The sequence below is a fragment of the Balearica regulorum genome, chromosome Z (genome assembly GCF_011004875.1).
Source record: "Balearica regulorum gibbericeps isolate bBalReg1 chromosome Z, bBalReg1.pri, whole genome shotgun sequence".
NCBI classification, from domain to species: domain Eukaryota; kingdom Metazoa; phylum Chordata; class Aves; order Gruiformes; family Gruidae; genus Balearica; species Balearica regulorum.
In genome coordinates, this window is record NC_046220.1 from 69,579,601 (window position 1) to 69,596,297 (window position 16,697).

Genomic DNA, 16,697 nt, shown 5'->3' on the forward strand with positions numbered 1-16,697 from the left:
AAATGCACTGGGTTAGGCGACAATTAACATTGTGTGCAAGCTTCATTATATTCTCCAAAGCAGAAATGCCATCTGCTTTAGTTTATAATACTTCTGCAACTATACCTTCTGCCTTTAGCAAGGAGCCTCAGGAAGGAAAAGTAATTTTTAAAAGGAACAGTGCAACTAGAAGAGATTAAGAAATCATTGCCAAGCCCTAAAGAGGCACAAATGGATGACAAATTGTATGGATAAAAATACAGGCAAAATGCTGACTTTGTACAACATAAGCAGTTCTTACTGAGGCTTAAAAATAGTGGGTGGGCAAAATTGTACATACAGGTGTATTTGTACTTCAAGAATTGCTAAAACACTAAAATTACAGGTAAGATGATTTTCCTTCATTCAGTTATATGTTGTTAGAAAGAATTCAGTGCTGTACTTGAAACTACCATATTTCTCCTTGGACTTTTTTTCTTTAGATAAAATGAAATACTAAAATCCTGCATTTTTATCAAATCTAGACTTTCCTGAATGAGAATAAAAGAAGACATTTAAAAACTGAACTACGTAAAAGCACTTTGGTTTTGAGGAGATTCACAGTGACAGTCACAAAAGAGTTTGCTTGTCTTGAGGCAATGAAACATTAGGTTTTTTGACCAGATTATTATGTGAGTCCTTTAGAGAAAATGTAACCCTTAGGAGGTATGTACCAACCAAATGACAGCTAGTATGAACCTGGGATAGATCCAGGGAAGAGAGAGGTCCTTTGTGTAGACGTTTAGAGAGGAATTATCTACTCAGCCTGAAAACACCGTTTAGCTGGCAAATGCCACGGGGTGCCACGGGATGTGCCTTTAACAGGCATCCCTCAAAAGGCCTCTGTACATCACACATTCATTTTGACAGGACTATGGCACTCAGCTTCCCCATTCCGACTGCACTATAATCCATGTTTGTGCCTCTGTGTTTTGGGGTGTTTTTTCTAGCACTGCTAAGAACCAGGTCCCTTCCCGAGGGGAGCCTGTCCCTTAATACTAGCTCTGTGGAGGACAGCCAAGGGACAGCCCCGCAGTGAGTCCCAGGAGCCAGAGTTCAGGATCAGTGGGTAGGACGCTCCTGTAAGCAGGAGGAACAGCCACTGTTCCAGGTGCCCTCTGCGAGGCGTCCCCTCGCCCAGGGGGATGTCCTGAGCAGCCTGTCTTACCTGGCCGGCGAGGCTGCCCCACTGCCACTGACAGTCCCTGTTCAGGAACCAGGTTTCAGGAGCTGGCAGTAACATGAAAGGGATTTCACTTCACAAGGGCCTTTTCCTGGTCTTTGCTCCAAAGTCTGTTATTAATTAAACTGCCATTAGATGAAACACTCATGTAATGACTGCAGTGGGGCCTAGCACACAAATGGCAGTGTTAGCTGTTACCTGAGCATTCACACACCATTCATGGTGTCACACACAGACACAGACAGACACAGACACAGATGCTCGCGCTCTTTCTCTCTTGCGCTCTCTCTCTCTCTCTTATTTGTGGGCATGCTTCTTCCTTCTTCAGGCTCGACCTTAGGTTTGCTGCAGCAGAGTCTCAGGCATCGGATTTTATAAAATGATTAATTTAATTGAAAGGTGCAGCAGCAGGATCAGCCTGGGCTGGGTGCCCTGAACAAAGAAATCCCAGGGCAATTATACCCTTGGGTTCCATATACCTGTGTGTGTTGGGTTTGTGTGGCAAGGTTTTGGTAGCGGAAGCTTACCCTGTGTCTGATAGAGCCAATGCCAGCTGGATCCAAGACAGACCCTCGGCTGGCCAAGGCCAAGCCAATCAGCACCTCTGTGATAACATATTTAAGAGAGAGAAAAACAGAGCTTTTGCAGCCAGAGAGAGGAGTGAGAAGATGTAAGAAACTCTGCAGACACCCAGGTCAGTGCAGAAGGAGGGGCAGGAGATGCTCCAGGCGCCGGAGCAGAGCTTCCCCTGCAGCCCGTGGTGAAGACCATGGTGAAGCAGGCTGTCCCCCTGCAGCCCATGGAGGAAGGATGAGGGGGTGTAGAGATTCCACCTGCAGCCCGTGGAGGACCCCATGCCAGAGCAGGTGGAGGCACCTGAAGGAGGCTGTGACCCTGTGGGAAGCCCATGCTGGAGCAAGCTCCTGGCAGGACCTGTGGACCCGTGGAGAGGGGAGCCCACACCAGAGCAGGTTTGCTTACAGGACTTGTGACCCCGTTGGGGACCCACGCTGGAGCAGTTTGCTCCTGAAGGTCTGCAGCCTGTGGGAGAGACTCACGTTGGAGAACGTCGTGAAGGACTGTCTCCCGTGAGAGGGACCCCACGCTGGAGCAGGGGAACGATGAGAGGAGTCCTCCCCCTGAGGATGAAGAAGCGACAGAAACACCGTGTGATGAACTGACCATAACCCCCATTCCCCGTTCCCCTGTGCCGCTGAGGGGGGCGGAGGTTGAAGCCGGGAGTGAAGTTGAGCCTGGGAAGATGGGAGGGGTGGGGGGAGGTGTTTTAAGATTTGATTTTATTTCTCATTGCTCTACTCTGTTTTGCCTAGTAATAAATTAGATGAATTCCCTCTCTAAGTTCAGTCTGTTTTGCTTGTGATGATAATTAGTGAATGATCTCTCCCTGTCCTTATCTCGACCCACAAGCTTTTCGTTGTACCTTTTCTCCCCTGTCTAATGAAGGAGGGGAGTGATAGAGCAGCTCTGGTTGGCACCTGGCCTTCAGCCAGGGTCAACCCACCACACCGTGCCTTTCACGTCCTGTCCATGTGTCCTTTAGTGCAATGATTTTCGGTCTGGGGTCTTCTAACATCTAATTGGATTCTTCTTCTGTGTCCAGACAGGCAGGCATGCTCTTATCTCATTGACTTGCAGTTTGCATAGGTTTGCGAAGGTTGGAGCCTCTTTATCTTCTGGTTTAGAGTCCTTGTGCCCCTGCCCTTGCTGGTGGAACATGGAAAAGTGAAGAGTCCCAGACGTGGAAAAAACACTACTGAGACAGTAGTGTGATATCAAAATACTTTCCCATACTAAAAGACTGAACACAGCACTGTACTAGCTGTTAGGAAAACTACTTGGAAAATTACTGAGAAAAATACCTCTATCGCGGCCCAAAGGCTTCAGCAAATTTAGCCATTCATGCTAAGTAAAGCTAAGCAAACACCACAAATCACACTCTATTATAATCCTAAGTAATTTATTCTAATTAAAACCTACTTATTTACGTTTAAAAAACTAATACCTCTCAACAGGTACCGCTGCCTGCTCACGCTGCCTGCCCTGGTGGTCCCTCCCCGGCCTCTCACACCTCTGTGTCTTCATGGGCTCTGCCACAGAAATACCCCTCTGCCCAGGCCAGCCACCTCCTCAAAAAAAGAAATAAAGACATACCTGAAAGAGGCAGAGATGGCACCCATCAGCAGCCCCGGGGCCGTCCAGGCAGCCCCCCTGGACTGCGGACAAGGTGCCACAAGGGCCCAACCTCCACACTGCGGGCAGGAGCTGACGCAGGCACGCCCAGAACAGCCCAGGCAGGGACTGGCAGCCTGGTCGGGGGGAAATGGGGGCATGGGCAGGCTGGGGGAGGCCTGTGGGCAGGCAGGACTTGCTGGTGCCCTCCAGGTCTGGTGCACACAGGTACCATGATAGGCATCATGTGGGGAGGGAAGGGGAGGGCACTGCCTCTGTGGCTTCACACTTCATTTGTCTTCTGCTTTCTGAGCTGTGAGGTAATGCTTATTTTCAAATTTGTACTCAGAGGTGCTGGAGTTACTAAAAGTGCCATGAACGCCTTGGGGCTGGGGCTCGGCACCTTCCCCTGCTGCCAGGGCTGCTTCTGCTTCCCACCACAGGGCTGAAAAATGTTTTCACTACAGGAAAAACATGACTTGATACCTACTGGGTAAGTCTTTTGTGCTGAAAGGAAAATTTGAAATACAAAATAAAATGAAAAATTGGATTCCCGACACTGTTTCAAGAACAGTTACTGAACAAAGTACATAAATGGGATTTAGAGTATTTCCAGTCACTCCCCAGTGAGTGCTCTGACTGCACGGCCAAAGATTCATCCTCCTTTTCAGTCTGTCTCTTTGGCCCAATTAATCTTTAATTATTCTGGGACAAATGTAAGAGCTATTGCAGAGGAGGTAGGGAGTGAGGGAAGGGGCTGGAGCCTGCCATGGTGAAAGAACAAGTCCCATTTCAGTGCCGCCTCGACGTGGGGATTTCATCCCACGCTGGATGTTGAGAGGATGACATTTCACAATTTCTCATTCATCAACCAGTTTAGGTAAGGGTCAATCCCTAGGACAGACAGATCTCTACATTTGTTCTAACTATAAATATAGAAAGGGCAATTTAGTTGGGATGTTGGTGTCAATAACTCTAGCCTTGAGAATGACCTTGCAGTATCTGGTCATGTACTTTAAGTACTCTCTAATAGAGAGACAAAAGCAGATTTGCTTTACCTTCTTCCTCAAGGAAATCAATATATTCTGAAGTGTCTGTACAAGCATAACTATTGAAACAATGAAAAAAAAAAATCACAAACAATGCCAAATAGGTACAAAAATAAAAGCATTGTCTTCTCATTCTTGGATCTGGGACAGAAGGGAGTCTGTTAAAAGGATAAAGCTCTGAAGAGTGTCAGGACAAGCCTGAGGGACAGAGAAGAGAAAAGACAATCCCTTGTTGAGGGGCAGAAGTGTGAGTCCTGAGAAAATACAAATAATGACAGGCTACAAGCATAAAAACATAGGTGAAGTGCTGACTGTAGTACTGAATAGGCCATTCTAAATTCAGCATAGTGAGCAGTGAGCAGATTTTCATGTGCAGCAGTACAGTAATTCCTCACTCCAACAAAATAAACAATTGAGACATAATCTAGAACGTTTGGATTATAAACAAAATTTAGTGCAAGCAAAGACAGGAAAAAAGTACATGAGTCTTACTCTGAGGTATAACTTTCTCAAGTCCCAACTTTTCTCACCATGAAGGGAAGTGTGGGAAATACTGAATTCATGGAGGTTTGGGTAGGTACAGCAAGGGAAAAAAAACAGAAATAAGTAGGTGCTGACTTTACACATAAGGAAAAGCATGCAAAGAAATAATGAGACAACAACAAATTTTTTCTTCCCTAAAAGTGGTTCCCCTAGCTTTCCCACTGGTTTTTGCTAGATGTTGTCTACAACATGAAGCATCTAGCACTTAAAAATATTTAAGGTGCTGTGTCAAACCTTTAAGGACCTGACCCATACTTGTGCTTTTTCCCCCCCCTCTTTAAAAGAAATGAAAGCTCTCAAAAGCTCCTGTGCTGAAATTTTTCACAATGTATTTATCACCATCACTAGAACTTGGAATTATCAACTACAATTTGATAACTAAGGCTTTGCTTTGGTCATTACCAGATTATAATGATATCCTCAGTTGCATTCAAGCAGATATGCCAGGATTAACTGTAGCATTCAAGCATTTCAAATACTGCACATCTATGTTCACAGGGAAGAGCCAAGGCATTGTTTCTAATTTTGCGTTGATGACAACAAAAAGAACTCTTTGCAACATTCAGTGTTCAGTATCCTCTCGGATTTCTAAGTGTCTGAAACAGACCCAACACTGTCACCATCCAACCTACCATCATAATACGCGTAAAAGAGATGAATAATGGCTTGAAAAGTTGATTTGATGCAAGTATTATCAGAAATAACAGTAAAAAAATCACACAGACTATGTTAAAATATTTACACTTCTTGACCTAATTGTATGATCAATATTCATCATCTTGCAGCTTGCTATCAAGAGGAAATGAAACATTCTTACATGCAATCCTGCATAGTTACACTGCCCACTTACCTTGATTGAGGAAAAAGCAGGGATCTGATACACAGTCTTTGGTGATAGTTGAAAATCTCTTTCCTTTTCAAACTTCTGTTGAAAACACTCCGTTTAACAATGTTTATTTTGTTTCTTCACGGTTGTACTACTTCTTCCTGACTATGGTATTTCTGATACTTCTTTGAAATTCTCTGTAAGCTTAAGTGCCAGTTCTATCTGTTTATTAGAGCTCACTGTGGAATTAATCACTATTGAAATGGCATTCAAATCTAGGAATAAAGGACCCCTATAAAACCACACAGTTCATTTCTTATTGTAGCCTTTCCTGTCTGTTTTGACCATAAACTCTCCACACCTCCTTTTAAACCACCTATACAATAAAGTGCTAATTTTTAATGTCTCATACATTGTATCACAGTTTCAATTTTTTTTTTTCAGTACTCAGCAGAACAATATAACACAAGTCAGAGAAAACGGACACTTCAGTGGTTCCATACTATCAGTAAAATTCAGTTATTAGGAACATTGATGTTATGACTATGACATTTCACTGAACATATGATTTACCACAGCCAGTCTCATCTGACTCCTGTCACCTCCACTCAAAAAACCAAGATCCCCTAAAACAACCAAACATGCAGGTTTTTTCTAGCAAGGATCAATGAAATTTTTTATATTTAAAACTACACAGTGTTTAGGTGTCTCCAGAGAATGATCATTTTATCTTACAGGTCAGCAGTACAAACCTAGCTTGTCTCAGCAATGAGTGAATGCTGTTACCTTCATAAAAGTATTCAGTGCTCTATATAGTGCACCATAGTCTTGTTGCATTCTGAGCTTTTTACGCCAAAACATTATTGCACTATATGGAGTGCAACCATAGTGCACTCTATATAGACAATTTTAGCATATTTAAAAACAACTGGACTATTAACTTTTAGATATGTCCTACCTAAAAGAAGAACTACTAAGTGCATAAAAAGGAAAACAAGCACAGGCTTCTTACCTAGTTTTGAAAGAAGATGGCTTTAAAATGAAAGGATAAAAGGACTAAATGTGTGAGCATCCAATGCGATAACAAAACATAGTAGGAATCTAGAACTGGCTGGAGACTACACACAAAAAAGCACAAGAAAGTTAGTTATTGTAATAGAGGGACACTATCAGATTCATAGCTGTGTTTAAATAGTACTAAACATTATAGTCCCAGGAGTCTCTCTGCAGTCTCAAAGCCAAACACGAACAAGGGAACTGTGGTTCAAAAGTGCGTTCATAACACCCGCTTAACGTGGACCAGCTATCAGGGCCTCGGCTCCTAAATGGCTGGTGTCCGGTGTCCAAGCACAGCCTTGCTGCAAGGCTCTGTGCCTCTGTTGTTTGGAGCTAGAATTCAGGAGATTCACAATTTACACTGAGTATCGGGGACATCAAGCTCCCCCAAGAGGGCTGGCTGTACTGCGAGAAGATTTGTAGTCGTAACTACAGAGGAAACTAGATGGCGTGCCAGAAGTAGGATATTCCTCTAGCTCATTGGAATTGAGCTTCAGACGTGCACTCATCTAGCCAGAGAGCATAAATGTGCCCTACAAAAAGTGCAGCAGAAAGTGCAAAGAAGTGAAAACAAATCCAATTTTCTCTTCTAATTTATCATTTTCTAATGATAAATATTTGTAACAACAATTGGTGAGAATTCAGAGAAGGGCAGATTCTGTGTGATTTTAAGATGGATGTTACTCTGGTTGTCTTTAAAAACGAAACTTTTCGTAGTATCTATCAGTGATCTCTGGTATACACAAGTTTAACCCACCACTGAATTGTTGCAGGTAAGTGCACTTTTCTTCTTGTTAGCTTAACAGAGCCTACTGATTTGAAAAACAGAGACTGTGACTTAAAAGTAGGTTTAGTGGAAGATAGACTGTGATAAAAGTAAATTAAACTCCCAGCTGAGCAGAGATCACCTTCTTCCCCAAAATAAAATAGCTGCCACCACCCAATTACTCTCTCTACTGCATGCTGGCAAGTCACTTTGTTGGTATCAGTGAAGTTGCCTAGGGATAATGAGATAGAACCTATACAGAGGAGGTTTTCTTTCCTGCAGAGTTGTGCCCCAGGGCAGATTACTGTTATCTCTGAAAGGAAACTAATGACTTGTCATTATCATACAAAAAAGTTAATTTTGCATTGGAGAAAGGTTTCTTGTTTTGCTTTAAGCCTGATTTGCATATTCCTTGTTAGTTGGGTTTTATATAAACATGACTTTTTTGGATATGTGTACACTGCCTTCCAGACACAGACCCAAACTGCACTCAAGTCCAAGTTCATCCATGCCAGAAGACCATGGACTTTGGGCGAGATCTGTCCACTCCCCATAGGACAGTGAAACACACGCTACCATGTAGTATGATCCCAAGCACATTCCTGCCTGCTGTCTGATCGGTGCCTACTGACAGTAAAACTGCTACCTCAGAGACACTATGAGGAACTTACTGCATGTTTCCTACAAGCCAGTTTTTTGTGCCTGTAGTTCACAGTCTGATAGTATTCTACAGACAGCATTTTCCCTCTAGGTCTACGTAAAAAGAAGACTGATAAAGAAAAAATACTATATAAACTTAGCATTAAGGGGATGATACTCACATTTCTTATCTTCTCCAACGTGAAATAAAACTGATGACTGTACTTCATTCAAATTATACTCATGCACACACACAAAAAATGGCAAAAGCTACTGCAGGTAGGTAACACCAAGAGAGCAAGAAACAGACATGCAGTTGATACGCATTATTCTCTAGCTTCTGCTGTAAGAGTGAAAAAGTAGCAAACACTGCACAAAGGCATTATCTGAATTACAGACATAAAAGTGCTACTTGATAGCACTGCTGTTCTCAGTAGAAATCTTCTGGAAAAATTGTTTGCTCAGTTCCCAGAGAAATCTAGTCCTTTTGTGATGTATCTCCCTTTTGTACTTTGCTTCCTTTTTAAAAGCCCAGAAGTTTAATTTTTTTGAACTACAGAAGATGCCTGTTTAGTACTGAATGTGGACAGTCATACTGTGAATCAGATAAGCTGCATACTTGGCATACAGGCAAAGAATTGGAAACGGTGATGTTTCCGGCTTCAGTTGACTTCAGGTTGCCATTACAAGATCCTGTCTCTTTTGAAAAGTTCCTCTTTTGAAAAGCTCCGAGTGTGGTTTTTTTGTGTTACATGATGTTATGTAGTATGTGTTTTAGGAAAATGTAGACAGTGAAAATGTTCCCTTTCTTCTGACATCAACTTAACACCACCAAAAAATATGTGAAGAGAGATTTGTATTTTGCAAAAGAAGGGTGTGAAATGAGGTAATTGAAAGGTCATCACTCAGTCTGCTAGTGAGATTAAATTAAGCATTGTATGGACCTTATCATATTTCTTGTTACAAGCCCATCTAGAGATGGGCTTTCCTTATAAGGATGTCTATTTCTCAGAGTAATACCTGCATTGCTTTTCTCAAGACGTCACAGAGCACGCTTTGAAGGTCTGCTAAGGAGTGCAGAGGTTTTCAAGAACAAATATGTAGTCTAAAGGGGAAACTGCCAAAAAGGTAATAAATGCACGTGAGTAACTTTTTTCCCTACTAGGAAGGAAAAATGCAATTCATGGTGTTTCAGTGGGCAGAGCAACTTCTGCAGCACACAACAGCTGGAACAATTAGTGCATTGCCATGAGAGCTGCCTTAGAACTGGTTTCCCTTTCACTGTTCAAGCATGAGGCTTGCTGAGAAGCTGTAGAAATAGTGATGAATTATGGTGCACCGATGGAGGAGGTTTGTGTGTACCCATATATAATCATAGAATGGTTTGGGTTGGAAGGGACCTTTAAAGGTCATATAGTGCAGCCCCTCCTTATCAAGATTAAGTAGAACAGTGACTAAGAAAGGCGTATGAAAAGAGGATCATGTATTTTCCAACCACTGTGGCCACAGATCTCTGGCAGTGACTTCTGCAATCTAGATTTATTCTCCTATTTTCCGACTATGTTGTTCCTGTAACTTACTGCATGGAGGTCATGGTCTCTGTGTGAAGTACAAACTATTTAATGATTACTTTAAAAAATGTAATTAACATCTGCACTGCCCCTAGCTTGATGCAATGTAATATTGAAGCACCATCATCCTCAAGGGTGTATTAACAAGAGAAGAAAAAAGCCTTAAATTAATTTAGAATAAATAAGCCTTGTTTTAGCAACTTTGTGAGAAACTTTAGATAATTTTAGGAACCTTTCAACCATGTTTAAAACAAATGTGCACCAATAAGAAACTGTAACTGAAATTTTATTTCCAATTTGACTACCCCAAGACACTTCAAATGTCAGAGTAAGCACACCACTTTTACAGTAAAGCTGGATAGTATTTATCTTTAAAGCCTAGAAAAGACACCTCTGTATGCTTCAGCTTCAAAAATAGAGCTTTTCCTAGATGATATACTACACTAGCTGTAAGTCTAGGAGACTTGTAAACATCAAGTCCCAGAGATCTACAAACAATGAAACCCCTTGCAGAAGTCCTAGAGGATAATGAACCTGTTGCACAACAGCAGTTTTTCAGGTCACTTGTACTCTGAATCTAATTTCCAACACAATGCCAGTGTGTAAAAGCACTAAAACATTTGCTTGCATCAAAATCACCACATTCCCGCAGCTGTCTGCAGTCTCAGATGCTCACCTTTCAATCTGTGCTTTGTGTTAGAGAGGGTAACTCAAATTCTTCCCAAGTCCAAACATGCTGTCTGTGCAAAGGGCATGGCTTGCTCTCTCCTAAAAGAAAGAGGAGTAATAAAACAGGTCAGCAGGGAATGCCTCTGACTTTTTCAGCGCACCCTGAGTAGTCTTTTCTATCTACTCAGCTTTATCCTGGGGAATCAAAAGGAACCTGGCACATGGCAGAAAAAGCTAGAAAAGAAACAGTCAAGTGTAACACTTTTCTTGGGTTACCTCAGGTGAGCCACTTAGTGTGTCACTGGAATTAACATTACCCAGGAGGCTGATGTGAGGACAAACACATTAAATGTTGTCAAGCAGGAGAATAGGGTCCACATAGAGAGATCACATTTTCCTCTCACAGACTTGTTTCAAACACTATGAGAAGTCAGTCAGAGGAATATATGTCATCTAAATAGTCAGAATGACCCAACATTCTCACAGTAGACCAATCTACATTTTTCTCAGAAACCTTATTTTCTAGTAAATAATTATGCAAACCTTAGCAATAAGCTTTCTAAAGTCTTACCAATGTCAGATGTAATTTACTTATTCTTATCTGAGTTATTTAAAAATCAAAATTATTTTTTCTTCTAAAAAGCTGTCTTAGTGTTACTACCTTGCAGCTCAATTAATCAAAATGCAATAATAACAACAAATTAAATCTTACATTATAAATTGAAATTCTGCAACGCAGCTTACTATTTGTTCCTGTAACTCATAACCAAAAGAAGGTAAAACAAGCTGCAGAGGAAGCGGAAACAATGAAGAACAAAAAGATACTTTTCTCTGGCATCTGTGGGGTTTACAAAACCTAAAATAAACTTCATAGATCAGCCAGGATAAGTTGATATCAGTCGTTGCTGAAAAAATTTGCATTACCTTTGTAGATTTTTCACTACTGATATGTTCTGCACATTCTTCTCTTCAAGAGGAATTTTTTTTTTTTTCCAATTGTTGCATTGAAAGGTAAAACTCAATTAGGGTAAGTTATCTTTGCATAATCCTCCCCCAGCTTACTAAGTTCAGAAGTATTTGGAAATATATTAACAATTGCTGAATCAGACCTAAAAGTAAAAACTACTTATTACAATTTTTTTCGCTTCAAAATTCACATTCTACATACTAATATATTTTAGGCTTCTTTCACTTAAAAATATATGTATGTATTTTTTGCCTGGAAATATTGATAACATTGTCCAAGTTATAATATAACCCTGATGAATCCTTTGTGGAAATGCCTCGCAGAACAAATCTGCTGTTAAAAAGTCACCTTCAGAAGTTCATCTTTGAACCCGTCTGACGTGACATAAGCTTAGCTGAAAAAGGCATTTTAACTCCATTACTACCAGTGTCAAATAAAATTTATGTATTAATAGGACTAAAAAGATACATAAGGTGACTGTCTCACAGCCCAGTAGTTCCTCTCTCACAGATCCCACTGGATGCTTCCAATGGGGCAGTTTACAGCTCTGAATGAAAATGTTTCCCGTGCAGAAGAAAAGAGTGCGTACCGCTTCAGGCATCAGAGAAACCATATGATTATGATGCATAGTCAGACTGCAAAAGCCAACAAAGTAAAATGGTTTTGTACAAATAAGTATTTCACAAATTCTAGACATGCAAAGCCTGACTCCTCATACTCTTACTGTAGACAAGTTTCATTATTAAAGTTCTGGTGGCTTTCCTTCCTTTGAACCTGTTTGCTACACACCGTTTCCGCTTCTTCAAACAAAATATTTGCAGACTGGAAAACAATCAATTTTTGAAAGAAGCTCTTCCACATGTGAAGAAATAGAAATGTTTGCAGGCTGTTTTGTTTTAGAATGGTGTTTTCCGTTCCACCCAAAGAAAAATATCCAAGACCACCTCTCTCTGGAGCAACATACTTTTTTTTTTATTAAAGTACTAAGCTATTCAGTTCTGAGAATGGATCACTTCAGAGAGTATTTAAATAATTCTGTACCTGTTACATAAGTGTTGTGTTTGGGTGATTTAAAAGCTATGACAATCATCACTGTGGTAAACCCTGAAACTGAATTTTCTCTTTAACAGAAATAGTTTGCTACAAGAAACAGGGGTATACTCCTGTAGCGTGCAGATTCCAGGGTACATTTCTTTGTGCTGTTTTAGATGGTGTGGTTCTGCCAACACGTATATGGATTCTTAGGTTTTAGGAGAGTGAGTATTCACGTTTACTCAGAGTCAGTACTGTTAGGCATTCCCAATGCATACAGTCTCTACCTCTGTGCTGATGAGGACAGAGACATATTTTACCTGCGTTCCACAAAGATATGAAGTGATCAAATGACAGCACAGTTGTTCCCACTTCAGTTTTGGCTATGATGACTCTGCAGTCAGGAAAAGTGCCAACCATAGTATCATAACTTTTGCAATTCTTTTTCTTCTTTCTTTTTTATGCTCCCTTCCTGGAGTCCTGTGATTTCAGAAACACACACACCCCTCCTCCCCGTTAGCTTTCACTTAAGAGAGAAAAGAATTAAAAAGCAAAAGACTAATAAAAACTGTTTAAAATCTTAGGATTTTGAAATAATAAATACCAGGTTTAGTTACATTAGCTTTCTCCACTTTTTTCCTGAAGCCTTCTTTTCTCTTCCTAAAAAGACCTAAAGACTAAAGGAAAAACAATGTTGAAAGTGAAAGGATGCTGTTAGAGGTACAGTTTCTAAAGTTTACTGAAGTTGACTAATAAATACATGAAGTGGTGTTTGGCTTGAATGACTTCCCTCCACCAGGAACACAATCAATAAGGCTTAGGCCACATTACTTGTTACTTACTTTACACTGTTTTATCTTCAAGTCTTATCTTCAGCATTACAAACTTATATCCAAATAACAAATTAAAAAAAAAATCACATAAACTAGATTTGTGTCAACTATGTGAAAAAAAAACCCAAAAACAAACCACGATGGGGGAAAACCATAAAACAGGTCAGTTGAATGAGACAAAGTCTACATTCTGTCACCACACCCACAAAAAAACGGAAAAGCATTATCTTGTGCAGATACACACACTACTTCCCCCAGAGCAGGAGCCCTGCATAGCCCAATTTCAATGATGTAAACAAGGCCTGCTTCACCAGGTGACTTACTGCTCCCACTTACTGCTGCTCATAATTGAGCAAGTACAGTAGCAGGAGACCTTCCTGTATAGTTTATTGTATACAAGGCCTCTCATGATTTTTTATCTTTGCAACAAAAGAGAAACTATTTTTAAGAGTTTGAAAGGGTGGAAAATGGAGAATTCATGAAGAACAAAGACTTACCAAAGGTGATCTTCTTCCTGATATTAAAGCAGTAGGTCAGTCTGCGTGCCCTCAGCATAATTACAATTACACAGAGTAATTGCTCTCAAATTGTATTCAGATCAAAGGATGGCTTACTTTTTCCATGTACATTATTGTAATGAAAGATACTATCTCCTTCGAAGTCTGATCTTGCTTGAAACATTTAAAATATTTTCTGCACATTTTGAAGCAACAGCTTGCAAAACAAACCCTGTGATAGAGTGGCATGCATTTGTATCACAGTAAACTTTATTTCTACATTAAACTAACAGATTGTAGAAAATTCTTTAGATGTCTGTACATAAGGTTTCAATCTAAATTGTGTTTTAAATAAAATATGGTTTTTTCATTGTATTTTCCATTAAAAAATGTTAATTTTGTTCCGGCCTGGGGGGGGGGGGGGGGGGGGGGGGGGGGGGGACAGGGAAGGGGGGCAGAAAGGCAAAAAGAACTGTTTGCCAAAAACCTTACTTGGCTGACTTTCTGGAGCCAGCGCATGATGATCGTGTATTTGCCATGTGAACAAAGGCTTTTCTGAGGAGAGCTGTACTGCATAATCTGCAACCCTGCCTAAAATTAAACCTCGCACAATAACAATTGATATTGTATCTTGTATGATCAGTATTGCTGATCTCAATAATTGGTACTGGCAGCAATTTAAGATTTTTAAGAACTACGTTTCTAAAGCACTACAGCCCGAATTTTTGTTTCACCTGCAGCTCAGATTTTAGAACATGACATTAAACATTTGTAAATGGCAGAATTCTCAATAGAGATTACATGCTTAATCTCGCAAATTGCCTTCAAGGAGGTGACAGGAGATACTGGGATTTACAGCCACTTAGCAGGGTGCAGACATTGCAGAGTAGGCAATTGCAGAGTATGCAGATTGCATAATCTGGCCTGTAATTTTAAATCCAGCCAAGAGGTCAGTTTAGTTAAATCTCTTCAAAGAGAGCAAGCAAAAGATAAATGTTTGGGAAAGACAATAACATTCTGTCTTGTAGTCTTGTACTAGCATTCAATATATTGCTTGGCTTTCAGAAACACGTGTATTGGTTTTTTATTTTATTACAACCTGACTGTTACTGGAGAATGGGGAACCCATGGAGATGTTGCATAGCATCTGCTCTGGCACATCTTTTTGATAGTGGTCAATAGATTACTAACACATTATCTCCCAGCCTTGCAAAATTATCTCCTGGCCATGCTTGCAAGATGTCTTTCTGAAATAATTCTAAATTGTTTCTCCTATTTCCCACTGTTTATTTTCATGCTTTTTCAAATAAAAATTTCTCACCCATAAACAAATGTCTCCTCTTTAAAGTTCCTTGAATGTCAGAAAACTCTAGCTAAAGTCTAATAAGGTCTTGATGATTCAGCTTCAGATACTCAAAGCTGATAAGCACCATCCCTGAAACACATCTGAACTGCCACCTCAAGAGGTTCTCAGTCTCTTTTGACTGTTTCTTCCTCTTCCCAGTTCTCACATATGTGTCAGTTACCTTTTCACAATTTGAGTGCATTTTATAAACTGCAGCCTCCAGTCAAGGAAATGGCTGGATCAGCTATGTCCTTTGGTTATTTTACTGTCTGAGTTATTAACAGAAATAAATGAATGCCAAAGACTGGGCTTTGAGAACATAGACTTGGTTGTTGGAGAAAAGGAGCTGTAGAAGTATAAATTATCATCCAGATTTTTCTTCAGACAATAATCAATATGTCACAGCAATTTTCAGAGTTTCATTTACTTTTCTTCTGCCATGAAAAAATTTGGCAAAGATCTTCCAGCTGAATAAACCAGCAGTTTCCCTGTATCAGAGGTTTTATGAAAGTTTTCTTACAAGCCAGAGTATGGTTCAATATATGAATCCTTGCTCTAAAATGACCATCATATTTGCCAAGTAATTACCATGTGAGAGTAAGTCAAAGTTTCTCTCTGGAAGTAAGAGAAAAGAATTAGCTTGAGACAGAAGAGGAAAATATGCTGGATGTTAATAGATGGAACAGATTAGTTTTAGTATGTAAAATTTAAATAGAGATACTTTTCCTGAAATACCTAATTACTCACCAGTCAGTGCTTCCAAATGCAAGAAAATGTGACAGCTGATTTTTTCTAATATCCCCAATATTCAACCTTCTCATAGTTTGTTATCACTAACCTTATTATTTCTGAAATCTCTCACTCCTACACTTTCAATGATCTACCACATCCAGCAGTAGTACTTGGGGAATAATCTAGTACTAGCATATTATTATGGTAAGGCAAGCTTTAGAGCACTGAAACCCTTAAGGGGCTGTTTGGTTCTTTGCTCAATTGGTTCCTCTAAATTCTGCTTCCTCTTTGCCTTTCCCCCTTCTATTGCTCTGTGCCTTCTCTATCTGTTACTGTGAGTATAGGAAACAACAGCTCCTTCAGAAGTAATTTCATAATTGTTTCTTTTCCTCCCATTCAGCGTTAACTGTGGGATGTACCATTAGCAGATGACAAGCCCTGAAGAAGACTTGAGAAGGAATCCAGCAAAGGTATTCATCATGTCTTCAGACTGCTTTGATGCTCTACCCAAGATGACTTGATGGGCAAGACAGAAGCCAGTCCTATAGAGGACATAATGCAAAGTCAGTCAAAACAAATCACCTCCATCAGAACCTCTACAATTTCCACTGAGCAAGAACTGATAAAACTACAGCTAGGTCCCAGACCAGACTGTCCTGGCAGCTCCATTCTTGCCAGCTGGCAGTTTAGCCATAGATTTCCACATAGACTTGCCCCACACTACCCCATCCATGTGGTTTCCAGGTAGATAAAATCTGCCTCACCAAAAGGTGCTGCATAC